The sequence below is a fragment of the Wasmannia auropunctata genome, unplaced genomic scaffold, assembly GCF_000956235.1.
Source record: "Wasmannia auropunctata unplaced genomic scaffold, wasmannia.A_1.0 LD336032.1, whole genome shotgun sequence".
Lineage (NCBI taxonomy): Eukaryota > Metazoa > Arthropoda > Insecta > Hymenoptera > Formicidae > Wasmannia > Wasmannia auropunctata.
In genome coordinates this window covers 176,318-176,653 of record NW_012026858.1, presented here as the reverse complement: position 1 = coordinate 176,653, position 336 = coordinate 176,318, and positions in this window count along the sequence as shown.

The window sequence follows — 336 nt, the reverse complement described above, 5'->3', positions numbered from 1 at the left end:
TATTAAGATTGAGATTGAAGTTCAGCCAATGAGAACACAGCAGACTAAGATTGAGATTGGAATTTGGAAATTAGAATTCCGTCTATTTTTCAACCTTCAATCTCAATCTTAGCCAATGGCTTGACGACTTTTTAGTCACGTGATGACTACTGACATTTTTACCGAGAATGATAAAGCAGATAGAGGTTAAGTTCGTACAATAATAAACGTGCAATTAAATTTAATGCACAGGTAAGTATTGTTATGAACAAAATTTAGTAAATTATCTTAATAATACATGCAAATATGTATATAAACCGAGCTGCTTTGTTTGCTGAACGCAGCAATATTGTCAAT